This window comes from Calypte anna, chromosome 1 (genome assembly GCF_003957555.1).
Source record: "Calypte anna isolate BGI_N300 chromosome 1, bCalAnn1_v1.p, whole genome shotgun sequence".
In the NCBI taxonomy this organism is placed as follows: domain Eukaryota; kingdom Metazoa; phylum Chordata; class Aves; order Apodiformes; family Trochilidae; genus Calypte; species Calypte anna.
This window is the reverse complement of record NC_044244.1, coordinates 32286199-32314168: the sequence shown is the minus strand read 5'-3', so window position 1 is coordinate 32314168 and position 27970 is coordinate 32286199. Positions and strand designations below refer to the sequence as shown.

Below are 27970 nucleotides of genomic sequence, written 5' to 3'. Positions count from 1 at the left end.
CACTTCCAGAGCAGATAGCTTTATGAATATTGCTTTATCCTTGGATGCATAATGTAGCTTCTACTTCCTTTGAATATTGCAAGAAATCTTTACTTACCAAATTTTCATGGGAAAAAAATTAAAAAACAGGGAAAGTGGTATAATACCATTACAATTAATTGCTAGGGTACATGAGTAATTTTTATCATATTTGCCCAGTATGATTCAGTGATTCACTTCCAAGTAGATCTATTGGTCATCATAAAGAGAAAATGTCTAACAGACATAGGATTTACATTTAGGAACTGGAAAAGATTGTCTGCAAATTATTATTCATGTTAGTACATAAAGAAATCAGAAAGGATTATTTGATAATTTATTTTGAATAATGCCACAATGCACAAAGCTGTACCAGCAGATCATTCTCAGGCACCAGAGTAAGCAAAAAGAGAATAGAAATGAATATGATAATTAAAATTAAGTCAACTTAGGTAATTTTATGGAAAATTCGTTTGGTCAAAACACTGGAAAATGAAATTTAAATTCACAAATAACTTTACTTTGACCAAAATCAGAGAAAAAAATTTGCAAAATTATTTTTTCCGAAGAGAAAATCTTTCTGAAGAGAGATTTCTAGGAAGATTGTTCATCAAAACTAGTAAAAAAAATTAGCTGCAATGAGATAAGAGGGAAGGTCTTAGATTAATAAATGGTTACATGGTAGGTAAAAAATAGAGAAATTATTAGTTTTTTTCTGTAGGGAAAGAGCATTAGTGGAGTCCAGTAGAATCCTTGCTAAGCATATCTGTTCAAGCTGTTCATAAATGATCTGGAAAAAGGTGAATAGCAAGGTGATGAAGTGTGCTGACACTAATCTATTCAGTGAAATGAAAAAGGAAATTAACTCAAAGTTGCAAAAGATTTCACAATACAGAGGAACTGTGTGATGAAGTGCCAGATCAAATTCTATGTTGATAGTAAGGCACACTGTGAGAAAAAGCTAACTTTACATACATAATGATGGGCTCCAAATAAGTTCTTTCTACTGAGGGAAGAGATCTTGGAAGTATAATAGATTGTTCCATGAAAAAGTCATCTCAGTGCTTAGAAAGAGCCAATGATTCAACAGTGCACAAAGGCTGAACATAAAATGAAAAGAATTACTAGGAAAGGAATAGAGAACAAAGCAATCAGCATCATAATGGCATTGTACAAGCCTCTGGTCTGTCTCCATCCTTAAGTTGTACACTTCTGGGGTTCTAGTCCTGAAAACTATACAAAAGAATTATGAAAGAGGAAGAGAAAGGAGATGTGACTCATGAAACATGTATAATTCTTTAAAGACATGGAGAGTGACTTTCTGTGTTAGAGTACTTCAACCTGAAGAAGAGACATTTGACCAGCCCTGTACTGAAGTTTTCTTTAGGTTGGGAGAGTTTGTCATGGAATTTCCATTTTGTGCTTTATTTTATATTCTTCCTCAGGTATTATTATTCATCATTGGCAGAGACAGGATGTTGAGTTATATGAACATTTGATCTGATATATATATCTCCTTCTTTTGTTATGTCTTGTTACCATGAAGAGAAACACGATGAAATATTTTTTTGTGATTCCATGCTCACTTGTCAACTGAATGGACCACGATTTCTGGACTGCAAAAGAGTTAGATGTCTTTCTGTGTGTCTATCTGTCTATATATCTGCTCAATAGTTATCCTGACCATGACAGTATGTCTGTATAATCACTATCATGTGTTGTGTTCTGAAAAGGGAGATCTTTCTTCTTCATGTATCACATGAAGATAGCACATACTGGGGAACTGAAAGCCAGTGAAGTGCATGTCTAATTTTATATTTTACTCAAATTCTGAAAGACAGTTTGAAATATGATGTTCATAGTATAAACCTACATTTCTGTGTTATTTGCCTACTACTTCACTACTATATATGGTTATTTGTGGTTTCACCAGCTCAATATTGTAAATGCAATTTACATTTAAGATTTCCATTCCATTATGAATTAATATTGCACAACTTGAGTTAGTAGGACAAAGAGGGTCCTCACACAGCCTTAATTTTTTTGCAATTACACAGCAGTCTGTACAAAACCTATTTTAGTGTCAGGAAAGTGTTTAGTTATATGAACACTATTTAATTTTCATAAATACTTAGTAAAAAAAAACCTGGCAATGTATATTTATAACCTGAGAAATTAGGAATTTGGCTGATGACTGCAGTGTACTCTTTCTGATTAATGCCATATATATACAATCTCTTTGAAAGACATTATTTTGTAGTGTGGTCTTCTTGCTTTAGAATAAGATCTACACATGGAATAAATCTGATATAGTTAGTATTTTGTAAATAAACACCTTTTCTCAGTTAATGTTCCTAGCTTTTCAGATAACTCTTTTTGCACTTACCTGTGTAATCAATCACCAATACAGTGATACTCCTCCACATTCCTCCCTATTTATGTCTTCAAGGTTCAGTTTCATCTCTGCATTTCAAGTCTGAACCCCAAACAGAGAAATAAAACTGGTTAGTTTTAAATAAATATATTTGTATAAAAGGCATTTCTTAAGTAAAATGGAGGGAAGATAACCAGGGAGATAAATATAGCAGGAATAGGAAGTAAATAGAAATGACACACTAAGTCATGATGTGGATGCACAGGACCATTAAGTCATACAAGGTATCTGTTAAAATGAATCACATATTTGCTAGAGGCTGACATGGCATGCATAAGCAGGGAAGGGTTTATTGTCCTGTGCTACTGAATCCCAACCTAAATGCTGACAGTGAATTCCACAGGATGAAGAAATACTGGGATGAAAAGGGTCCTTTGCTTGCCTGTTGTCAAGTTTCTACTTGACAATTTCACATGGATGCCTGTAGTTATTCTGAAAGGTGGGAAATGAGCATTCCCTAGATGAATAATCTGGGACCAGAGAATCTGTAAAAGCAGAAAACACAATGATGTTTAGAGATTTCAGTAGCCTTCAAATATGTTATACAAAAATATCTATAAAGTTCCATTGTACTTTTTAACAGTAAAGAGATTGATTGTGAGAAAGATAAAGAAGCAAATTGAAAGGAGCAGCAACAAAGACAAAAATGTTTGGAGGTTTCCTTGATGTATATCAATAAACTACAAACTTAAGTACTAGTTGGAGAATACTTTCAAATACTGAAAATATGTTAAATACCAACCAGAGAGAAACTGTTAGAACTCACTGACATGTATGTCATGTCCAAATAAGGAAAATGGAAATAAATGTAAACTTGGCATTTAAAAGTAAAATTGCAATGAAACAAACCAAAACCACTTTGGGGGAAGTCTTGCTAGCAGAAACCTACGAATAACCACTGCCCCCCTCACACACGTTGGAATTGGGAAGTTTGCCAGAGAATGTAGGTGATGCCTAGGTAGGTAGATTGGTATCAAAGTACTGAGTGTAGTAAGGCCATTGTGCAGGAAATCTGAATTAATGGCATGCATTTAACTTCACTGCAGAGAAGGTCAGGAAAAAAGCTGTACAAGAATTGTTGTTTATGGATGATAAATCTGAGGAAGTTTCTCAAATTAAAGTGTTAATGAAAGATGTTTTAGAGGAAGTCAATAAAATGAATAGTAACAAATCACAGTGATCTAATGGCTTTTACCCAAATTCTCTGAGGAACTCAAATGTGAAGTTGCTGAGCTCTGTTAATACACAAAGGTAATATACAACCTACAATTTTGAACTAGTAGAAGTTGGAAAATGTGATGCAGTGTTCAAAGTGGGGTCTTAGGATAACCCTGTGAATTATATACCAGGAAATCTGACATACACATTAAGCAATTTGATAAATATTACTATATTGAGTAGAATTAGTGGACACATAGATAAATATATGCAATAAGCACCAAAATGTCTTGGAAACTAGAGGGATGTCATCAGTCCAAAATCTAGAGTTCTTTGAATGTGTCAGTAAACATGGGATAAAGAAGATCCAAATGATATAGTTCAAACTGCAAAAGAGATTATGATAAATTCCTTCAACAAAGACCCATATTGCCACTTTCTTAAAATACTGCTAGTTAGAAATCAATGTTTTGGGTTTTTTACTGCTAGTTAGAAATCAATGTTTTGGTTTTTTTTTTTTAATGGTGTGTAGTTACAAGTCCTGCAAAAGTCAGTGCTAAGCCTGTGCTGTTCATCATATTAATAAATTTCACAAGCTGATAAATTATTCAGAAAACGAGGTGAGCGTTGTAGTAACAAAGTTTGCAGACGAAAGAAAGTAATGCCTAGGACTTAAAACAGTCTGTGATGAGGTTCTTATGGTACAGTACTGAGTTACTGGGTGATAAAATGGCAATTGAAATTCAATGTCAATAAATACCAAGTGATGCATGCAAAGGAAATGGTCTCAATTACACATACAGAGTAATGACCTCAAAATTACCATTACTATTATCAGTTAGCAGTATTAGAATCTCTGAAGATATTTCATACAGAATGTTACCTCAGTGCTGAACACTGACGAGGAGAAATAGATGTTGAAAATTGAGACGTAAAAGTTTTGAGGACAAACACTGGAACTTCATTAAACTACCACAATTACAAGTGGCACCAGCTCGTTTGAATACTACATGTGAGATCCATTAATTCTATCACAGAAAAGTGTAGCAGAACTAGAAAGGGCAGAGAATTTAACCCAATATGAATCAGAGATCTGGAGCAGCTGTGCTATTGGAAAAGACAATGTAAATTAAAACAGATAGCTATGAAGAAATGTGAAAAACATGTACAAAACCATAAATTATTACTCTTGATCCACTCCAGATCAGAGCACCAACTTAATTTAACAGTTAAGGACAAAGAAATCAAAGTGTTTTTTTCCTACAGCTGATAAGTAAATTCTGAAACTGCTATAGGTTTTTTGAAAGGTGAACACAGAGGCAGCTTTTGAAAGTGATGAAAATTATGGAAAATAGGGTATTTATAGTTACTGGTTTTTTATGGTTGTGGTACAATATCAGACCCAGTGAGTCTCTAAACTGCTTGCTGCCGTATGAGGGAAAAATTCTTTGTCAACCCTATCCTCTCTTGCTGATTTTTAAATGCAAACCAACCAGACTGAGCAGTTGTAAAGTTGACTTGTTTGCAAAGTTCAGAAATTAACCCAGCGGACCTCATTCCCAACAGCTTTGTTCAGCCTTCACCATGTAGTCATGAGCACTTACATAAGGAACATCTAATACAGTGCAACTTCCCTGTGAAAGTGTTCCTTTTTTTTGGCTGGAATAGTGTTAATTATTTTTCATGGTAGCTTTTAAGTTGCTGTGTTTCGGAAGTGTGATGAAAACAGTGTTGACAACACAGGGATTTTTTAGTTATTGCAGAGCTGTGCTTACACAATTTCCAGGCATTTCAGCTTCTCAGGTGGCTCTGATAATGAGTATACTGGGGGTATAAAAGAAACTGGGAGGGGACAGAGCTGGAACAGCTGACCCCAGGTGACCAAGGGGATATCCCAAACAATATTTCCTTGTGCTCAGCAATACAAGCTGAGAGAAACAAGGAGTAAAGGGGAATGCTTGGAATGATGGCATTTGTCTTCCCTAACTGTTACACGTGATGGAACCCTGCTTTCCTGGAGGTGGCTGAACACCTGCCTGCCAATGGGAAGTGGTGAATGAATTCCTTGGGTTTGTTTGCTTGTGCATGCAGCTTTTGCTTTACCTATTAAGATGTCTTAATCTCAATCCATGAATTTTCTCCCTTTTACCCTTCTGGTTCTCTTTCTCATCCTTCTGGGTGGGAGTAATTGAGTGGCTGAGTGGAGCTCAGCTGCTGTCTGAGGTTAAAGCACTAGAGGCAGTTTTACAGTGCTAACACACCTGTAATGATGTTTCTGATCAGCAGTATTGACTCCAGCATCTTGTTTTCTGTGATGATTCAGGTATTTAAACACATTGTTCATTGTACAGGAATCCCTTCAGTAATGCATCCTTTTAGCATCATGTAAAGTGTGTTTAATGACTTATTGTACTGAAGAGCAAACAAATTCATTTTAACCAAAAATGTCCAACAGCATAGTATAGGTTCAGTTTTAGCATGTGTTTTACCATTTTACTCCAGCTAACAGTGTGTATATAAGGCAATGCTTTCTTCAACATTGCAGAGATATCATATATGTGTTGTTTATTTACAAGTTAATATTAATACCTAATTATGTGTGAAGCAGTGACAAAGCTGGGTAATTATGCTGAAAGGACAATGTAATTATCCAGGCTCATCCCTCTTCTCCCTTTGTGGAAAAGGAAGGGAATAGAAAAACTGACAAGTTTATAGTCTGACAGCTGTATTTTATCTTCAAGGAATTTCCTCTGCACTTGGACTCTCTTTAAAGTTACCAAGGGACTCGGCCTTCAGTCTCCTTTGTGCAGTGTAGAGATACTTAATCTCTTGATAAATGAACTAACTGGAGTAACAGAAGCAGTCCAGCTAACTATAGTTAGGCTGACTGCTCTGTTACGTGCGATGTACTCGTCTATCCTGGGCATTGGGGTTGCTTGCTCCACAGACACAAATGAAACTATATGAAAGGTAATTATCTTTTTGTTGAGTCCTGATTCAACACTGTAAGGTTTTCACTATGCTAAATTATAGGAGTCATCACCAAGATATACGTTTGGAAATGCATGACATTTGAAAGGCAAAGATGATACTTAGAATCAACTGTATTTAAATAAAAGTATTTCATTCTTTTACCCTTATATGTTTCCAAATCTTTGGCATTCTGGAGCTCTCCTGGAAGAATATCTGACTTACACATTCCAAGCAAAGAAGCGATAAGGGGCTGGAAGGAGGGGAAGATGCAGGAGGAACTTTTCAGGTCACCACCACCACTGTCTGGGTTTTTGTTCCAAATATTCCTACTCAATCCATGTGTAGGTAGTTAGATTAACTTGAATAGGAGTTTTATAAGGTAGATTATGTGAAAGATTTCTGTGAATTTTACAATTGATTTTTCCTGATAATAATTTCAGAATTAAAATTTCCAATACATACAGACTAGTGAAAGCAAATGTTTAACTTCACACCTGAAATGTAACTGAAATCAAAACTATCTGTATATGTCATTGTTACAAACTGTCATAAAATATTTAGGACCCAGGACTGATTTCCATGTGGGTGCTGTTTTGCAGTGCTTCTGTCTCTGAGTAAGAGGGAAGGTGAATTAATTGAATACCATTCTTGAAAAAAACAGAGCTTTTTATAGTATCAAATGAACCATATCTTCTTGATATGAAACTTGCTGTATTTTTAAATCATAATGTTATCTGACCTAAAAACTGGAAAGGATATTTCAGTGCATTATATAGTAAATTAAAATATGTATTTTTTATTTAACTGTCAAAATTAATTTTTATGAAGTATTTAATTTATTATTTATTTAGTTATTTAGTTATTTTTGGTAGTTACAATATTTTGAGCCAGTTACATGTCCAAAGAAGCATTCTTGGCACTTAGGAAGGAAGCGGTACAGTCCTTTCACTGATTTGCTCTTTCTCTTTTTTAATAACAGCCAAATTTCAGACATCTATTTAACTTTGTACACAGTGAGCATCTTCAGTGAACCTGCTAAGAAATGGTTATTTAGAATCCATCCCATAGGTTGAAAATTCTGTGGCAGTTCCCCCAAATATAGAAGAAACCAGCCACTGGTATTCCTGTGCTGAAAGGGCTGGCAGAGCCAGCACATCACATACACTGCCATCTGCTGTGGCCCAACTGGGGCAGGTACCACTTGAGTGAGAGTTTAATAATCCCATTTAGATGTCAGTGGAGTTTGACTTCGTAAATAATGGGCTTGCAGTGTTATGTGGTTAACAGGCAGATGAAAGCACATATCACTTCACTTGAAATGCATACCTGACAGTTTTGAAGATTGCAAGTCTTTTTCAAGCAAATTATTTTGATATCCTGTTCCCTCTGGATGTTTGTAAGTAAAGACTTGCCTTGGCTAAAATGGGATTGTTCTCCCAGCACAGAGGTTATGGCTGTAAGCTGGCATTTTTCAGATCTCCTGACAGGCTTATGCATGGCTGTTTACACTTACAGGACCTGATACATCCTGAACGTTTAATTGGCTGTAGGGGTGTTCTGTCTTCAGCATCATTTTTGGATAGGGCTTTCTGTTTGACAGAATATTGCTATTGTAACTGCAAAGGAAACTCACCAGTAATAACTGTGGCTATTAGCAGGCAGTTAATTTGCAAGAGGCCAAGAATTAACAGTTTTGCTATTTATGTGGCACACTAATTTCTCGGCAAAAGGAAATCCGCATTGATGAATAATTTAAATCCCAGTCTCCCTGCAAGTCTATAATCACGTGCCCTACAGAGACTGAAGTACATTCTACTGTGAGCTTTGTGCAGAAGATTAGTAGCTCCGTGGTGGTAATGCTGCTATAATGGTGTGAATTGCACTTTTAATTTGTCTTCCCATCTGACAGTGCATCTCATTATACTTTACAAAATCTATTTCAAATTATACTTTTTAAATTCTCAGTTGAAGGGTATTTACATAAAAAGGTAAAGATTAAATAAATTGTTTTAAGTCATATCAGCAAATCATTTTAATGAGGACTTCCTTTTTTCTTGCATTTGGAAAAGAATGTGCATTTTATTCCCACTATGTTTCCTTCCAGTCAGTCAAAACCAGCAATGACTGGATAAGATTTTTTTACAATACAGTCAAGATGTGAAATGTGTGATAAGCTCTACGTTATATCATAAAATTATGCAGGCTCTGTAATAACTAACTTGTTAGCTGTCTTCAGGCTGAAAAGCATTTAAAAAAAAAATCTTATATAAAATGAGAACTTGTTTTTTTTCACAAGTAGCACTGAGCAGAAAATTATTTTTTTTTCATTAATCAGATTAAATTATGAAGGACTATACAGAAAAGATCCTTAGGCACACATTTTAAATAAAAACATTACATTTCTTTCACTCATTTTTGTTTTTGCCCTATTTGCTCTTTCTTAACTACATTATTGAAATTTAGGAAGCATAATAGCTGATCTATTTAATGACACATCATTATCTTCACATAGCATAATGCATACTATTCATTCTCTCATATTATTCATTAATCCATTATATTTATTCTTTGTCTAGCTATGTAAGGAGTTAGACTTTCACTGTACAAATGAATAACATTTTGCAATATTCAAAGCTACCAATTAATGTCAGTGACCTGTTAATTTGATGGTTCAGTTGCTGGTAGGATTTCATGTTGCTTGGACACTATTTATTATAGCTTTTGTTTGTTTCCTTGGGCATCAGCTGTTAGCTAGCACTGTGCTAAGTGCTGTGCAGAAGCTGTGGCTTGAGACTCAGAAAATATTGCAAACTGGCTGAAAGTAAGAGTGATTTGTGACCAACCAGTGGACACGTATAAGGCTACTGTGTGAACAGAACTGCATTTATGTGAAACAATTGTCTTTAATAGTTTCTCTTATAAAATATATGGGCTAGGTCCTTTGAGGTAAGAACAGGTCTAGGAGGCTGTTGCCAGGGCATTTTGCTTCTAGCAGTTCTTTTTTCAGCAGAGCTCACTTCACTTCTATGGGTTCATAGTTGCTGATGGTAGCTTTGGCTGAGGGTTGCCTGTGCCTCAGTGGAGCTCACTTTGCTGGGCAACTTTGCTTCTAGATCAGGTTAGGGCACACAAGGTGCTCCAGCTCATGTCCTGTACTGGTTGGCAAGGAATGGTTGTATTCTTTTTTGATTATCTTAATTTTTTTTTTTTTTTTTTTTCACAGAAGTTATTCTAAAATACTACTTTACAGTTATTTGTTGGGGAAACAGTTCAGAAATATACAGGTTGTGAGCAATCCTGACTTACTTCAATTTAGGCCACATTGGGTTAATGGTTATTGAGGCCTAGTTAGAGGCTTTCTGAGAATGAGCTACTGGGAAAGAGATAACTTAATTGGCAACAGTAGAGAAAAATAATTATGTGAGAAGAATCTTTCCATGAGAATGGTATGTGTAATTGGAATACAAAGCCACCTGCATGATAAGATGGTGTAAACAAGACTTCTCTATATAAAGTGAGTGCAAGTTGTTAATAAACGATTTCATACAATCATATTGATCTGCACATGGAATCCTTAAGCCTCCGCAGACTGTTTTCCCACAGTTACTGGCAAGGCAAGGCGTTTCAGATCCAGATTTGAACTTCAGAGTTCTGGGAGATATTTGGACCTGCATTTCTTGTTTATGTCACCTCCTGTTTTTCTCATATTTCTTATTTGCCAAGCTACAAAAATGAGTTTTTGTAAATCAATTTATACAACATTGTTTTAGGTCACTCTTCATTTTGCAGCTTCATAGATTTAACTTGGCAGTTAAAGTAGAATTAATTTAAAATGAGTTTTTAATTGTATATATTTCTGACCTGTGTTGCTGTAAATTAGACATTTAAAATGAGTAAGAGAAGAATTGTGCAGTGAAAAGTTAAATAATAAAGTCCAAAATGCCCACAAGTGTTTATTAAGACCTCGTGTCCTCTGTGAACTGAAAGTGTAGTCTCAGTTACACAGATACTGGAACATGTGCTGAATTTTAGATACCATAAATGGTCCCAGTGCAGAGTTCTGGGCTAGAGTGCTCAACACTTTGCATATTTGGCCCCTTTCTGCATCCATGGTCACGTGCTGATGTTCTGTGTGTGTATTGAACAGGGATTAGACTTCATAAAGCTATGCAAGCATTTTGGAAAAGAAGTCTCACTGCAGTTGAAAAAAACAACTTCCACCATCTGCTTGGGAAAAGCATTTGGGTTGGTTTCTTGTGAACTTGGCAATTAAATATAGCAGAATGGCCTATTAAGAACAAACACTAAAATACAGATAAATAATACCAAACCCTCTGACCAAAAGTTGCCATGTAGTTTCCAGGTAAAAACAGAACTCTTGGTACTTTTAAAACACCCTCATTGGCTTAGATTTCTAGTGAGGAATTCGAAAAGTACAGAAGTTAAATTCTGATTAGAAAAGGAAAAATCTTATTTCAAGTCTTTAAAAAGCTGTAAAATCTGTAAGGCTGCATATTATGTGCTCTTGTATTTAGATTGTGTTTTCCTGGCTCTAGAGAAATTTCAGCAGTTCTCTGATTTTTACACAGATTGAGATCTCTACAGAGACACAGCAGACTTAGAGCTCCAGCTCTTGGAATAATGAAATCACAGCTTTCACTGAGTGAAATGCCATTTCTGCTCCTTACAGTAATAAAGGAAAGCTAGGAAACACAGAATACCTTTTAAGGATATGCCAGGATTTGAGATATTCTGGAAAATGGCAAATCAAGTCAAGGTATTTACAGAAAAGCTCTTATTTATCTAAGACATACTGACAGCACACATACATTATAGTGGACAAATAAGGGATCATAGAATTCAAAGTTCTGTCCTTCAAATTGTGAAAATACAGTAATTTGTCTCAAAATTAAATTTTGCCTACCAGACGGAGTCTATGTATGCACTTAAAACTTTAGCATGACAGATACTAGAATTGTGCATAAGAGGTTTACATTACAAGTTGCTGTCATGTTGTTTTAAATTGCACTTGATAATCTGGAATATCTGGTTAATGAGGACTCTCTAAGTCCATGAAGAAAAGTCTCAATTGCTCCATGTCCTGTACACCTTGGTAGTTATTATGGTGGAAGAAGAATTAATGTTTTACTCTTTCCCTGTTTTGATGTTCATAAATTCTGAGCCATTCAGCATTATTGTGAAGTAACGGGTACATTTAATATTGTAGGTAGATACAAAGGACTCAGATTTCTTTTGACTAAGTCTAAAGACTTGGCTCACATTTGATAACTTCTAGAAAGCCTTTTAAAAAAGCCTGTTTAAAAAAAACAGTACACACAACAAAAAAAGCACAGATCTTTGCTCTCATGCTACTAAAGACTATGCTACAGGTATAAGAAATACGGTTTCTCTCACTTTTTAAATATAATGGCTACTATAAACTTAAGTACCTTGTAATCACACTGAATATTTTTAAAGAATCATTTTGAAGAGACATTGAGTAGATTTTAAATCAGCACTGCACATAACTCTGCCTACATCATAGGCTCATAAATGGGAGATGACTTATTTCCTTGATTCTTGAATTATAATGGCATTTGGTGTGGTTTCTTGTTTTGATGAAGTGTAGCTAGGTGATTCTTTTTCTGATGAACTGTGAGGAAGGCAGTTGCTTTCTACTGATTCTTCTATTGATAGAAAAATAGTACTTCTAGGAATGTCAATTTGAATAATTTCTAGTCACTCCAGTACTTTGATTTCTTGGCATGCATTATTGAACATGTAGTTAAGGGATATTTTTCATGCTATTTTTTTTGGGTTTTTTTGTTTTTTTTTTTTTTCTACAGTCTAGCTGTAGCTCCTTTTCTTAGTACTGGAAGTATGCTTTTAAATTGTATCTCCAAAATTTGCTATAACTTTTTACATAATTCTATAGTTATTTTAGAATTCTGGAAAAGTAAGGGAAACTGCATATGGGGTTTCACAAGGACCAGATTAACATGTATGTAGTACTATCCACTATTTAGGGTAGATTTGGGGTAGATTAGAAACTGGAACATAGTCTTTGAGTCTCATTCTGAGAGATGGCAGTGGTTTCTTTCAGCACTATCTACTGCTTTCACAGCATGGATATGTTTCTTCCTTCACACGTGCTCAGATAAATTGGACATAGCTCTGGTATTTTGTAGATGGAAGATTTGTTTGTGGAAGTGCTGAGAAAAGGAAGCAGAATGGATCCCAGTAGGACAGCTAAAGAGTCCTGCAGGACACATTCATGGTAAAGCTCCCTGGTTGCACCATGCAGACTAAAGTTTTTTGCCAGTTATATGGGACCACTTTCCTCTTTGTCTTGAAGGGATTTGAATTTACTTTTACATTATTATTTCATTATCTTAATGACTGCAGCATATATTCACCTCTGTCTTGCACAAGGCAGAGCTGAATTGAATCTTTTACTTGAGGTCAGTATCTTAGCCAGCAGAGCAGAGGGTCTCCTGAAATAAGACTTCTGTAGTATGTCCTTGTGGTACAAGAATGTTACATACATATTAAATGTTTTTTGAATAAGGGAATTACTTTTTAGTGTAATGGCTGCCTGGAATACAGATATTTTCTGTCTATGCTGGTGAATGTTTGATCCCATCCCCAAACTGGAACACCTTTAACAAGAGAACTTACAAAATGTCTGTAATTCAAGAACAGTTTGTGATTCCTGCTATATAGATAAAATCCCATCCCTATTTTAATGCATTTTACAAGCAGAAAAGAAGAATTAGCTTGCTTTTTAAGTTAGTTTTAACTAAAGATCTCTTCTGGTTTCAGCTTTGCTGAAGCACTTTGTTTCCCTGATCATGTTTTAACTTGGACTCATCTTCATTTTTATCCCTTACTTTTTAGATCATTAATAGATATACACCTGTTGACATCACTTACCAATAATAAACCAGAACATTTTAATTTTAAAATAGCATTTGGCAACAATCATATTATCATATTTAGAGAGACAGGACAAAATAGAAAAAAAAAGAAAGTTATACTGAGGCTCAGATTTTTTTTGTGTGCGTGGAGGCTTCTTCTCATACTGACTGCCTATAGATGAGTATTTCTGAATTACAGCAGTCAAGAGAAATGTGCCATATATCTTTTGCCTCACATAAAGGATTTCCATTATAGCTAAATAAAGAACTGGTATTTGATGAGTTTAATCTGTCTGACAGTACATTGCAAACATATAGTGGTTTGTATTTATGGGAGCAATACATTTTGGGTGAGTTGCTTTCCCACAACATGCCATTGTTTTTTCATGTAAATCTTGCACATCTTGCAGTTAATGAGATGATGAATAGTTTGAGATGACTGCTAAACTTTCAGGTCATAGCATACAGCTCAGGCTCCTCAGCTCTGTTTTATCTGAAGAACAATGACCTCATAGGACTGGAAAATTACACTGATCTGAGTGTAGTGTCCTTTAGATGTTCATTTTATTTCAGCTAAATTTTGGTCTTCCTTTTTCTTCTGAAGAAGCTTGCATTGCCACCATTAACTACAATATATGAGACTGAATATACAAAAGTACCCACTACTGAAAATACCTAAATACAGTGACTCCACAGATGAATAAATGAATGTCTAATTTTTTTCTTCCAGAAATGTATTGATGAGAATTCATCCCCATCCCTCTTATTCACAGGAGAATGAGCCTTAATAGTATTTGGGTTTGGCAGTGAAAACAACATAGACATTTCTGTGATACCAGCAATACAGGAAGGGGTACCTACTGTTACACATAAAACTGGAAGACAACAAAATCAACAGTTTTATTGAACTTTTATTTCCATTTATCTTAATGGCCTTTTGAAAAGATATGTATTTCTATGGCCAGTAATTCTAATCAGGCAGCATTTTTAAATTCACTTGTGGGTTAACCCATCATTATAATGAAATTACAATTTCCTTTTTCTCTGAAATTTCAAGAGTTACATAGAGAAATGAAGGGAAAATTCCCCTTTCCAGAAATAATTAGACATGAACAGTGATGTAAATTACTTTATTATAGTTAATGTAGGTAATCATAATAAATTTCTATATAGCATCTGTAGATAATTTGAAAAGTAGAGGCATAAAATAAACACCTAACCTCCATTGATTATTTCCAAATAAAAAATATGGCAATACTAATAATGGAAATTTAGTTTCATCTCAAGTTCTCGAGGCTTTGATAAATGAAAGTTATTTCCTGAGTTTTGTTACCTGTAGAAATCACATTCTTTCTGAAACTGGAAAGGATAGTTAAAATTTCAGTTCTTGTCTAGTTTTTGGACTTTGGGAGCTTTAAGAGAAACACTCAATAGCAGAGGACTCAAGAAAACATTTGGGCAAGCTGTGCTTGCTTTGCTTTGCAATAGGGTCCTGAAATGGAGGCCAATTGGTAGCGATCACAACTGCAAAACTCCTCTGCAAGGAGGAATATAAAACTAGAAAATATCCTGTCTTGCATCAGTGTCACCTTTTGGTGGAAATCCTTGCTCCAAGGATTATGGAGAATGCAAAGGAGATAGCTGTTAAAATGAAACAGAACTAAGTGATACAGAAGGAAATACATATGTCAGCTTAGACTGCACTTTGTTTCTCTTCAAGTTAGGAAAGCTGCAGTGATTTTCCAAAATCAAAACAGTGCATAATGAACTGCTGAGCTCAGTATCATTCATAGAGTTTCCTGCAAGTCCAGTAAACACATAGTCATTTCCATTGATGGTGATGGCAGTGCAATATATATAATTTTTACTGAAATAATATGGAAATATTATTATATAATTTTTTTCTTAGTAAGTTTATGTAGGTACAGCATTATACCTGTGCTCTAGTGACTTATAATGCTCCCTTATTAAAATTAAATCATGATTTCACAGAAACAACATCCTAAACCTTTCTATCTCACCATTTATCTTTAGAAGCTTGGGTAATTTTCTGCTGTTTTTCATTTATGGCTCTTCCTGTGTTGTACTAGCTAACTCTCATTCTTATCTAAAGACCTTTTTCAGGTCTTGCACATTTAGAGAATAATGCTCTCTCAGTGTGGGAGACACATGGAAAGCCATTCCAAGACAGCATTAAAGGAACTGTAATGGATAGCACTGCTTTTGTAGTTTACCAGATTTATGTTGTTACTGACAACAGAATAGACATTACTTGTCTTAGGGCTTAGACAGTTCCAATTAATTATTATTAAATGAGGAATTAAAGAAAAAAGAAAAGCTCTCTTTAATCATAAATACTACAAACACTGACTGTAACCCCTTCTTTTGAAATACAGTGCATGGAATCCTGAACATTCTTGTGTCTAGTACTGGTGCTGTTAGCGCAGTTGTTATGGAAATATAATGACATAATGCTCTTTAATAATGAAATACAAATGAAAGCAAATAATTTTTTTGTTGTTGTTCCAGTGAGCACTCATAAGAATGCAAATGCAGAGCTTGTTAGAAACAGTTAATCCTGTTGTAAATATGGTAACATCTGAGGATTTTCTTGGCCAAATTTGTACTAGGGAGCAAAATCTCTCTTGAGTCAGATTTAATGTATCCTAATAAACTTTTAATTTAAGGACACTTTACATTGCTAGTCTGCAATAAAACAATTTTATTCTAATTACATATATGAATTTTATTTTTAGATTAAGTTGAATAAATTTGCACTTGGGCTTGATCCTTAACTCAAGTTCTGGATGCCAGGGCAACATGAAACAAGTGCCTTCTGCCTGGGGAATGGCCAGGGGATGTAGAGGGGTGGGCAGGGCAGAGGCACTAATTTCATAGGCTTTCCCTTTTGGCCTGTCGTTTTTTGTTGTTCACTTAAAAGGGTCAATCTGTGCGTCTTTGAAGCGTGGTTATTGGTAGCCTGGCTACCATACTTAGGGAAAAACTGTCAATAATCCAATAGCTGAGAATAGCAGGTATGGAGCCAGTAAAGTATGCAGCTTGAGTTTTACAGTGAGTTACACTCTCCTTTGAGAGTAGAGTTGCTTGTAGATTAGGTATTACTCCACGTGAAAAAAAAGAAAGCAAACTTCTTCTCTTTAATTTTCTGCATTTGAAAGACAAGGAGTTTGCTGTTTCACAAAAAGGAACAATTCACTGAGTAATTTGAAGTCATTTATTCTGTACTCTATGCTTTAAATTAGAGGGATGTAGCTGTTTCCTGATGTTGGCACACAAGCTGTCCTGCCTTTTGCTGTGGTGGCACGGTAGGAATAATGGCTCTAAAATGCAGATCCAGACTTTTTAGAGAGCTTTGTGAGTGACAGGTCCCTTTCAACATGCTGTTGAGGTATGCTGAGGATCTGAAAATGCTTTTCAGATAATCACAACCAAGAGGGCATCTTACTCAAATATAAAATAATGATGATAATTATCTCCATCCTCATGAGATTATAGGGCTGCCTCTACATTAGGAAATAGTTTATCCCTACAGTAATGATATTGTAGACCCAAACTGTTATTGCTGTGGGCATGACATCTACATTATATTAATTTAGTAGAGAAGGAGGTTATTTTTGCCTATCTCTTATCCCCTGAACTGAACACCTCTAAACTCTTTAGAGTGCCTTAGGTGCATTCTTAGGCTCATCTTCTGCTTCATAAGCCTCTAAAAGGGGTTATTCCATAATGTGAGCCACATCACAGTAAATGGAGACAATTTGAGCATTTGTTTGAAAAGTGAAGTCCAGCTTCAAAGTGAAATGCTAACATAAATGTACCTCGTAAGAGTCTCTGCTCCAGGGAACTCTTTATTGATTTGTTTTGTCATTCACCTTTTGGTGTGCTCTCCAGCAAATCCCAAGCTACAAATCATGCAGGAGGAAGCTGATTATAGACTTTTAGGAGGTGCAGGTTGTGACTTGCTATTTAATGAGCTCCGGACCATATTAAAATGCCACAGCAAGGCTGGCAAAGTACATGGCAAAGAGATTGCATTGTTTCTGGAGGTACACTCACTGAGGTGAAACTCAGGATTTATGGTCATGATGGCTCTTACATAGATGCTGGTACCCTTCAAAAGGGGTTGTCTGTAAAAGGGCTAAGCAAGGGCTATTTGATTTTTCAAGGAAGACTGGATGCCATTTAGATACTTCAGCCATCATTAAATCCTTCCCTGACTTGAATCCAGGAATATTCTGAATTTTTTCTTTCAGTATGAGTTGGTTATAAGTAATTTTACTGTTTCAGAACACCAGGGAAGAAATAGAAACTGAGAGAATACTTCAAAATTGCGTGGCATATAGCATAAGGAGCATTAATTATTATAGTCTATAGGACAGATTAAGTAGTATACCAGGACTAAAAATCCACAAATATTTAGCAAAACCCTGTGCATAGACAGAAAAGCTACAGTACTTTTTCTACAAGTAAGTTAAAAATTCAGATTTTCTTTCTGTACCTATATGGATGTACCTCTGCTGAGTGAAAAGCCCTCTGCCAGCAGCTGATGGACTTTGTGTTCTACTTCCCATCTGGTAGCTGAAGGTATTTTGCATCCTGGCTCCCTTTCTTTAGCATCTGTCAGAGTGAAAGAAGTATTTTCCTATGCACTAGTTCAGACCAAATCCAAATTCAGGAGGACCTGGTCTATCTAGCTTTGCTCTTAATTTTTTTTTCCTTTTCCTTTTCTTTTTTCTATTTTTCTTCTTTCTTTTTTCTTCTTTCTTTTCTCTTTTTTATTTTTTTTTTCTTTTTCCTTTTTTCTTTTCCCTTTTTCTTTTTTCTTTTTTCTTTTTTCTTTTTCCTTTTTTCTTTTTTCTTTTTCATTTTTTTCTTTTCCTTTTTTTTTTTTTTTTTTTTTTCCCCCCTGGAAATGATGTCTGTGGTGGCTGAGACAAATAAGCATCATTAGAACTTGATACTAGAAGAGTGGAGGAATTTATTCCAACTGTGTTTCAACTAGGTTTACTCCCAGTCAACTGGAGTTTTCCTAGTCAACTCCTGGTTTCCTAGTGTGTTATGTCATCTCTTAGAGCTATTTTGGTTATTGCTGATGTGAACTCAATATTTTCGGTAATTAAAGTAACCATTGTATTTGTACTTGAACCCTTGCCTTCCAGTGTGGCCCAAAATGTGTAGGAGTCAGGTATAAAACATTGGTTTGGCTCAGACTTACAGACTTATTTCTCAGAACTGCTACTATGAATATTGACACATATAAATGCCATGAAAATAGCAGGGGGGAACTTACTCTGGGTCTTGCCTCCTGGTTCATTTGCAGAGGTCTGTCACAGTGTGATTTGCCAGAATTCTTTGGGAAAAAAATTAAGCTTCAGCAGGGAAGTCATGCAGTAGAATCTGAATGGTTCCTATGAATCATAATTAGATTACAGGTCTGACAGGATTGTGTAATATAGCTCTAGCACTTTGTCCATACGATTACATCCATTTAGAAGTACTAGAATTAGTGCTCCACTGTTGCTTGGAAAACATTATGTTTAAGATGGCAGTAACCTTAAACAGATTTAACAATAACAGAAAAGTTAAAATTTGTGTATTCATGTATTCACACTCCTAAAATACTTTTAATGGGTTTTTTTTTTTTTTTTCTTTTAAAAAAATATTAAAATGCTTAATTAATTTCTGAAAGTATGTAGTTTTCATTTCCTATGTTTGTACTCTTATGGAAAACTCCTTCATATCCTGACAACTGTGATGCTTGCCTGTTTTATGTTTCCATGATGTCAGTGCTAAAAACAGGATGACGATAGGAAGATTTTAAATTTAAATTTTAAGATTGATAGAAAAGAGAATGAGCTCTAAAAAAAGTGAGGGATTCTTAATCATGAAATAATTTATGCTCAACAGTATGACTAATTCACTGAAGTTAGTCAAAAAGCAATTTTAGTGCTGAATGGTCCACTAACACAATAAAGAGAGTGTTTGGGTCATCTTAAATTTTATGACATGGAGATAGCAATTATGGCTTGAGAACTAAGAAGTAGTATTCATTTTAATCAGATGTTCATCAGCATGGTCACCTTTTGGATGGGACCCAACATGGGTTCAGGTTATTAGTGAGGAATCTCCCACTTGTTTTTCACATAGGATATCACAGAAACAAATGCTGTGGCTTTTGTTTGTTTTGAGGACAGTGAAATGACTTGGAAAAAGCCACTACAGTAATGCACTTGGAAAGAACTTGCTTAGTTTTCATAATTAAAAAAAAGTATCACTTGACCACATGAAGTCAAGTATCACTTGACTACAAAAAAGTATCACTGTTGTATAAAAAAAGTGTTCATGACATTAATGTAGAAACAAGACTGGAAGAGAATTCCTGAATCACTGAGCAGAGTGATCTTGCCTGCTGGCAAGATATCATCTAATCAATTTCTTATGGATATATTTCTTGTCCTTGTTATGTTTACTTCCTGCCGTGACTTCCCTGTTTCCTCTTAGGCTTTGCTTTGTTCCACAAGCCAAGGTCTTTCAGACTCCTCCTGTGGTAGGTCTTAATTGCTGACCATCATAGAAAACTGATGTGTTTTGTGGGTTTAATTCTTTGTTTGTGAAGATGGTTGGCCAGAATTGTATATATAATTCTGAATGTTTAAGAAAATTCCTACTTGTCCTTCTGAGTCTTTATCAGAAATACATAATTTAATAATTTATAAAATTTGCCTTTTTCACAACCATCTCATAGCATATTGATGCTGATGTGCTTTTGGTGATCAGCTAAAATAAACTAGTTGCTTTTTACACATGTTCTTTTAAATTATGAATTTCCAACTTGTAGCAGAAATGCTATTAATCCCTGATGCTCTTTTACAGTACTACTTGCTGGCAGCCCACCTGGATCCACCTTTCAATTCAATAGTAATCCACAGAGTCTTTGGCTTAATGTGTAAGTTGTAGAGTGACACTGTAGAAAATGCTTTATCTAAATCCAGACAAATTATATCTACTTCATTTCTTTGTCTGGGAAATCAGTTCTCTTATCAAAAAAGCTGTCAAGTTAGTCTGGCACAATCTACCCTTAGTAACACTGCTGTATTTTATCCTATGTTCTATTTATTTCTCTTTCTTTAAATTATCTTTTTTCTTCAAAGCCTGTTCTAAGCTCTTGAAAACTGAAGAGGTCAGACTAATAGGCTTACACTTGCCCAGATCATTTTCATCCTTGCTTTTAAATATGGGCACTTCAGTTGCATGTCTTCACTAATATTTGATGCTTTCTCTGCCTTTATAGATCTGGAGGCTTATCACTGCCTCTGCAATGGCCTTTATGAAATCAGAGTATACCTAGTGATTCAGTGAGACATTTTGTTCAAAGCCCACTGAACATGAATGCTTTTTTTTACCTCCAGTTGAACTTTTCATTGGTTAGGGAGATATGAGAGATATGAATGGAGAAAATTTAAATATCCATCTGCAAGAGGATCACACATGAGATATAAGCAAACACTACTGCCATGATGATTAAGTGAATAGATAGTACCCCCTACAACTTAAAGCTCCCTTAAGCACAAAAACTGGGAGAGAGAGAGTTTAAAGTGGCATAATAATATCAGAGAAAATTATGTGAATTGGAGTCTAAGTACCTCCTTATACTGAACACTTAACTGTGAGAGCTTATTTCACAAGGGTTTAGGACATCATTGTGCACATTAAAGATATTAGAATAGCTTGGATGATTAAATATTCTGTAATGTTTTATGTTAGCACTGAAATACACAATGAATGGCATATGCAGGTCTAATGCTGTTACTGTTAGTTTTATATTTTCATAGATACATAGAAGTACAGAGTCTAACCTCACAGAAATTAATGGCATGTTCTTTCTGTGTACTTAGTGATTTTTCAGCATCAGGGCTCATCAGGTGAATGCTCTGGTCCTGATTAAATGACTGCGAAAGAAATTTAATATATACACAGTTAAATACTTTGCCTGAGTTGAAGCTGGCTAGGAGAGGCATTTTTTGTTTACTCTTTCTTTGCATACTTTATTGCTTCCAGTTAGGTGTTGCATCTGAAAATTAATGAAGGTGAAAATTACGATCAATTGTGTCTACAAAGAACTGTGTTAATCTGGAGACAGGGGAGATTAACATTGATAGCAATTTAGAGGGCGGCCCATCCATCAGTATTGTCTGTGTTTTCAAGGCAATATCATCACAACCACACATACCCTTCAGGATGAAAAAATTTTACCCCAGAATCTCTCAGAGTTTCTGTGTGTGAGACAGCATGAAGCTGGGTGGATAAAGTATTTTATACCTGTTTAAACATCCATATTTATAAAATTTTGGAAGCAATAATATATATGTAAATTTCAAGTCTAGGTGCTATAATATACTGCCAGCAAATGTAGTTACCTGTATGTGCATCTGTCTCCACATTCCTGTTACTGCAAAACTAATTGCAGTATGTAAAGAAAAATGGTTTTTTTTTGGTTAATTTCACATGTTCATATAGCACATAATTTTTTTTTCCAGGTATTTGAGGTACTGTCTTTTCTTGAAACTGTCAAAAAACCTACAGCTCATCCTCTAATAATTTTTCAGGAACTCACGTTGTGTATCTAAATCTCAGTTTGGGAAAGTATGTGCTTAAATTGAAGTATGTGTTAAAGTCACACTGATTTAAATAAGGGACAAGTATGGGCATGTATGTCAATCATATACTTAAGTATTTTGGGGAAGAAGAATGCATTTTCCTCAGTGTCTTAAATTTTAGCACAGTAGCCTTTCAAAAGCCCTTCTTATGGCATTAAGCATTAAATTCTTCAATCTGCTTCCACTGTTACACTTCAGCTGAAAATAACAATGCCAACTTTGCTGTATTGATCTGCCAACAAGGCTTTAACAGTTTCCGAATATTTCTCAGTAGCAAGGCTAAGCTCTCTAGGGCCACTCATTCTGCCATTAAAAAGTCCACACTGGTAGAGGGCAGCTTTGTGAAAAAACACAGCAAAACCCACCCCTTTTGCTTTGTGTGCAGAGATTTCCTGTGTGGCTCCCACGTAAGATCTGCCTGCGTGCTTTGCTGGGCTGGATGCCTATTCTCTTTCTTTCCTTGTCCACCTAGATCAAAGAAAGTAGCTTAGGAGAGCAGGTCTGTGCTTTTCTCCCAGCTTCATTTCAGAATCAGAATGCACTTTGTGTCTGTTACAGGCTGTGGTGTATGAAGCAGAAAGAAGATTGATTTTCGCAGGCTACCTTGTACCTGAAGTAATGAGAGTGGCAAATTACTTGTTCACTGAGCAAATATGACAGGAATGTCATAGAGGGAATTTATATATATGCAAACATAAGGGGGTCACATCAGTGTTACTTTTACAAAGTGACCTTATCCACCAGAGGGGCATTTTTAAATCTGCATTAGCTTACACAGGGAAAACTAAATAAAACTGCAAATACCTGCATTGTGCGGGGTGTAGAAACTAACACAACTAATAAATAATGTAATATTCAACACAGTATGGAACATAATTTAAATGACTGCAGTGTTTCTCTTCAAGAGACTTGGGGTCAGAAGTGATTTCTACTACTTATTTAGGGTTTCTCTAAAGTAACAGAAGAAATATTTGTCATAAAAGGAAAAATAAGAAAATGTGGGTCTAATTTTCTATCATTTTTTTTTCTCTTAAACATCTCATCAGTATTCAGTACAGAAGTAGGCTTATCTTTCTTTACAAACACTCGCATTCATAGGGTGTATGAGTCTGCAGAAGACAAATGGATTATACTTGCACTGAAACTTTCTACATATGTAAAGCAGGAATGAATGAATTTTCAGCAGCTTCACAGAAGATGAGGTTTGTAGAGAAAAGAAAGAAAAGGAGCAACAGAGCAAAATGCTGTTACTTCTAGGAAACAGATGAGCAGATGAGAATTTTAGTTGTGCATAGGCTCTTAAGGGAGGAATGGAAGCTATTATTTCCTTGTTTCCTTGGGGGTTTTTTTTGTGGGTTTTTTTTTCTTTTTTTCTTTTTTTTTTTTTTTTTTTCTCCTCAACAATAAAGATTACATGAGGTTACACTTCACTTAAAATGGGAAAGCAAGGCAATTTAGCACTGGCTGTACCATGTAAGGCAATTCCCACATGGTTCTCCTCTATTTCTGAACTGTTGGAAAGGTGGCTGATCCTGAGCCCAGAAGCAAAGAAGGAAGAAAGCAGAAGCTGAAAAGCTTATGGATGCTACATTGCTGCAGTGATATTGAAAATATGCATCTGCACACAACAGTTTCACATACCTTGATAGTTGGGCCACGTCTGCTGTTGGGAGAGGGCTGACAGTCAAGTGGGGCAGCCATGAGAGCCTGTGCAACCTGTCTGTATCTAGAGTTTGCTTCTGATGGGCCACAGAGGCCAGGGAGAAGGATTTTGGCTGACATGGCACTTTGTGAGGCTTCTGTGCAGCGTATTTTTTTTCCCTCTGAGAAAAAAATTCTGCAGTTTTTATCCTATTTTTGTCACTAGTCATCAAAACACTCTATTCTGGAGTCCATAATGGCAAACTAGTCTCAGGAAGAAGGAATCTTTTGGAGCAAAAGTAAAAAAGTATATGAATTCACTGGTTGTGTTACTGTGTTGGTGAAGGGCTGGTTATTGCAGTCATGTCACACTCAGTCACTTCCTGTGTGAATTATAAGGGTGACATATTTTTCTTTTATTTTTAATGTGTCCTTGAAATCACAACAGGAGCTATCTTTCCTTTTCCTTACCTCTATTCACATTGAAAAATGAACTCAAACATGGCAGTTTTTGTACTCTTTTGAATGAAAGTGCTGACAATTTCTTGGGTTTGTTTCCAATATGTTTGGATCAGAAACTGAAGGAAATTTTCATTACGCATAAAGTTTGTATTTTTGTGTAAAATTTTCATTCAAATGCAGGCATCTCCTACAGCATGACTGCTTTCAGTTTGGACCACTTTTGTCTTGTGTAGCATAACTGAGTGCTGTAAGGATCACAGCAAGGGAGAAGTTTTGCAGTAAGAAGGCAAATAGAAGAGAGAAATATCTCGCAAAGAAAACCATTCAGGTTAATAGCTATAGTTTGTCTATGGAGCTCTACATCACCTCTACTAAAAGTAGACCTCATTTGGGAGCTCATTTGTTCTGTTTAACTTAGCCTGTTATGTTAGTGTAATAACAGTACAGTAATGGACTGAATTTTATTTCCTGGATGCACTTACTTGACATGGACCAGAGTTGCAAGGTGCTAATAGCTATGTTTCAGAGTTGAGGTCAAACGCTATCTTGTTCCAGTGCTATATCATGAGCTGTTTTGCAAATTCACAAAAAATAACCAGCATCACTTTTTCTGAGCACAAGTGATAATGCATGCACTCAGATACTGAGCCTATCTCATGGCCTCTCCTTGATACCTACCTGTTTGCCTGCTTTGCTGAGAACCCAGCCACCTGAGCTTCTTGAACTACAAACCCTTCATTTTTTAATTCTAAGTCTATATTGCAGTGTGGGTTCTGTGTGTGTGTGTGCCAGGACTGCTGAGAGCTGGGTGCTTCCTACCTTGTTTGTGCTTATGAAGCCACTTCTGTGTCCTGGGCCTCACTGTTGTGAGGGACACACATGACCACAGGTCTCATGTTATACTGTGTAAGTAGTTTAAATTTTTAAATCGTCTTGTAGCTTCTTATTGGAGCTGTTGTATGTTTTCAGTGCCTTAAATTCTGAGAATTTTTTTTTGTACTTCTCCTAATGGCCTCTGAACTGTTAATCCCAAGCTCGAGTTGCTACTTGCACTGACTTTTCAGTTAATTGTCCCTATCATGGGACTGCTGTAAGAAAAATTTGTGACTTTTTGGCCTTCTGAAGGTGATTGCTGGAAATAAATAGTGCAGAATAGCATAAGAGACTTGTGGTACAGAAATGCTGTATTGTTTTTCTCATGATTGGAGAACCTGCCAATGACATTGAGCCCAGATTTTCTATGCCAAAGCAGGGGCCCTTGCTTTACTTTGCATAACTGTCTCTTCTATGTTCATTGCTGGCTTACTCCTCTCTGGTGTGCTGGCTGTGGGCAGAGGTTTGTATCTTCACTCTGCCACCTGCCCTGAGGGTGATGGACAGACAGATAGGTTGATTTTCTGTCCCACTGCTTGCGACTGTTTTCCTTATGTATTTGCATTTTCTCCTCTGCATTTGCTGGCAGCCTCACAGCACAGTGAGAGAATCTGGCATCAGCAGAGTCCAGGAAAGAACTACATTAGATTCAACTTTACTTAATAGTGGAAGTCCCACTGGGTTTTGAGCAGCATTGGGTAGGTAAGGAAGAAAAATCTGATTTTAATGAGAGATGACTGGGCACCGGCATCCTAACAGGCGCAATATGAGAATCCAAGATTGAAAGAGTTAATTCATATTTTGTTCACAGATAGCTGTGCTGAATGTGCATTCCAGTTTCATTTTTTTTGTTCCTATTTACAGTGACAAATAATATATTTTCCCTGAGCTTTGAGTGCTTTATAAACCTGGAGCTGATGATGAATATGCAGTTTACACTCCAAAGGCACTGGAATCACTGCAAGAAGGCAGAGCTTGGTGTGGTTCACAGCACAGTGTGACCTCTGCTGTGATTATTAATCAGTCAGGCTTTCAGGGGCAGATCCACCATGTTAGATATAGTACTTACTTACTCCTCTCTTTTTTTTTGATAAATGTGATATATGAACCTCTGGGAAACACACTGCAGATGTGTGACTTTTGCTGAGATCTGCTTGCTCTGAATTCAGGTTTAAAAGGCTTTGGTGCACTCCTCATTGGGCTCTTAATCTGAGTCATAGATTTTTGTTCCACACAGCCTGGTGTGGAAACTTACTGGTGCTTAACAGGATTTTATCAATCTCCTGGAGAACAAGATTGGAGGTTTTGGGGGAAGAGTTCTGGTTACAATTCTGGAAATCATGAGTGGAGTTGGGGGGTGGGGGGGGGGACTGGGGGCTGCCTTATCAGTGTGTGGTGTTCTGTTAGAGAACAATTTGTTCAGAGAAAAGGAATTGCTTTGAAGGAATGGAATGAGATTTGGGACTTTGAACAGGCTACTGGTTAATTCTATATTAGAGCAGTCTGCCTTTCACGGAATTGTGGTTGCCCAAGATAGCGTTGTACAAGAAGAGAGCAAAAGAGATGCTCTTAAATTCCTTTGAGCTTCTTATGGATTTAATAGGAGACAAATGTGCAACGATACTGAAGCAGTGCAGCTTTTTCTGCTTAGAAAGGCAACCTAGTTCCAGGCATTACAAAACAGCAATAATTTTGTTCAAGTGATCAAATTTGAGCTTTTCTAGGATAAGAGAGTTGAAAGAGGCATCATCATCCTATTGGCCTATCAGCAGAAACATGACCATTGTGCAAAGCTGTTTCTTGGCCAACTCCCTTGGGCTCCTACATGGAAATTGAAAAGCGAGAGAAGGTTTCATTATTATATGGCTTGCCACTCTGCACAACTCTAATCCTCAAGCACTAGATCCTACATTCCTAAACTTGTCTTTTTGGCAGGTGGAGGGTATTTTGTCTTTGAAGGAGGTTACTGAGAAATAAGTCATGTATTACCTTGTGCTTGAACCACCACCATAGCTGGCTGTCACAATAAAAACATCACTTAGCAAGATGAGGGTAGCTGTGTGCAATTTCCCTTGGTGCAGTAAATCAAATATTTTCATCACCCAAAGATGGACAGGAGAGTAGTGAATCTGTCTTATTTTCAGTTCAGGTTCTCAAATCACTTATGTATTCCTAACATGATTTCTCTGTGGGACGGTTGGTATCTGTGCTGGTCTGCTCACCTTACTGCCTTATGACTGGTGGACACAGTCCAAAAGGAGTTCATATAATCATAGAATGTTTTGGGTTGAAAGGGGGCTTAAAGATCATCTAGTTCCAACCCACCTGCATGAGCAGGGACACCTTCCACTAGACCAGGTTGCTCAAGGTCCCATCTAACCTGGTCTTGAACACTTGTTAGGGAATACAGTCACCTCCTCTGGCACGGAGTCCTCCATGGCTGCAGCTCCACATCTGTCCACCTGTGTCACTTCAGGGGCTACAAATCCACATTTTCCCCACCGTGGTCCTTCAGGGACTGCTCCACCATGCTCCTCCATGGGCTGCAGGGGCTCAGCTCCTATCTCACCATGGGCTGAGGGGAAATCTCTGCTCAATTACCTTCTTCCCCTTTCTTCTTCACTGACCTTGGTGCCTTTGCTCTGACATTGCTTGCTCTCACCACCTCTCCTCTGCTATAAAGGCATTTTTTTTTTAAAAAATATTTCTGCAGTTTCGTTTTCTCTTTCTTAAGTATGTTACTCGAAGAGGCACATCCAGCTTCCCATAGCTGCTTGGGCAGAGAAAGGGCCAGGATTGGAACTGAGCGACCTTTC

The 27970-nt window shown here is 36.4% G+C and overlaps 1 protein-coding gene across 1 annotated transcript in view; it reads left to right on the top strand.

Moving 5' to 3' along the window:
• The window catches only part of TAFA2 (TAFA chemokine like family member 2), a 305923-nt gene that overhangs the window by 104651 nt on the left and 173302 nt on the right, over positions 1-27970 (top strand).